This window comes from Arvicanthis niloticus, chromosome 3 (genome assembly GCF_011762505.2).
Source record: "Arvicanthis niloticus isolate mArvNil1 chromosome 3, mArvNil1.pat.X, whole genome shotgun sequence".
NCBI classification, from domain to species: Eukaryota; Metazoa; Chordata; class Mammalia; order Rodentia; family Muridae; genus Arvicanthis; species Arvicanthis niloticus.
The window spans coordinates 29,652,426-29,653,347 of record NC_047660.1 but is presented as its reverse complement, the minus strand read 5'-3'; the positions used below and the strand labels follow the sequence as shown (position 1 = coordinate 29,653,347).

At 41.3% G+C, this 922-nt stretch overlaps 1 pseudogene; it reads left to right on the top strand.

The window, feature by feature from the left end:
* Positions 1 to 220: 220 nt before the first annotated feature.
* On the top strand, positions 221 to 556 carry LOC143441644 (teratocarcinoma-derived growth factor-like; annotated as a pseudogene).
* The last annotated feature ends 366 nt before the right edge of the window (positions 557 to 922 follow it).

Genomic DNA, 922 nt, shown 5'->3' with positions numbered 1-922 from the left:
TTCTATAAACTAGACAAATGATAAATACTGTTAATAGATATTCTATTCATTATTTTGCTTAAAATATTTGTCACATGAAATTCTAGTTGATATGAAAGACTTCCTAAACAAAAGTGCTTAACACTGAAGCAGAATTATCAAGACAGCATGTCAATCTCAAGACAGAATTCTAAGTCAAAACTTTTTCACTATTGCTATAATTGTGTAACACTGTGAACATATGCTTAGTAAAACTTGCTGTCTGAATGGAGGGACCTGTATCCTGGGGTCCTTCTGTGCCTGTCCTCCGTCCTTCTTTGGACGAAACTGTGAACATGATGTACGCAAAGAGCACTGTGGGTCTATCCTCCATGGCACCTGGCTGCCCAAGAAGTGTTCCCTGTGAAGATGCTGGCACGGCCAGCTCCACTGTTTTCCTCAAACCTTTCTACCTGGCTGTGATGGTCGTGTGATAGACCAGGATCTCCAAGCGTTCGGGACTCTGTGGCAAACACCTTCTGTGCCGACCACTTTTATGCTAGCTGGCATCTGCCTTTTGCTAGAAGTAAAAGTATAGGTGTCACATGAATTCAATGCCAGTGTCATAGCAAAGATGCCATTCATCTTAATGTTCATAGTAAGTTTCTAACATTACCCCCAAAACACTAACTAGGCCTTACCTCTGCACGACCCCTCTTTCTGGATGTGCTGGCTGTAAACTCATGGTGTACGTGCCAAGCACCGTAACACCAGGTCACATCTCTGACCTAAAAGCTACTCCAAAATATGTTGTCTGCCACATCCTGTGTTTCTTGATAAAAGTAACTCTCGTACTTGTCTTCCTAATACTTTTAAACAGTTCTGAAGATTATTAAATCCTAAGGTGCAACTGGAAGTAAATCCAGAATAGGTGAATACAGCTGAGAAGTTATCTTTAGGCAGG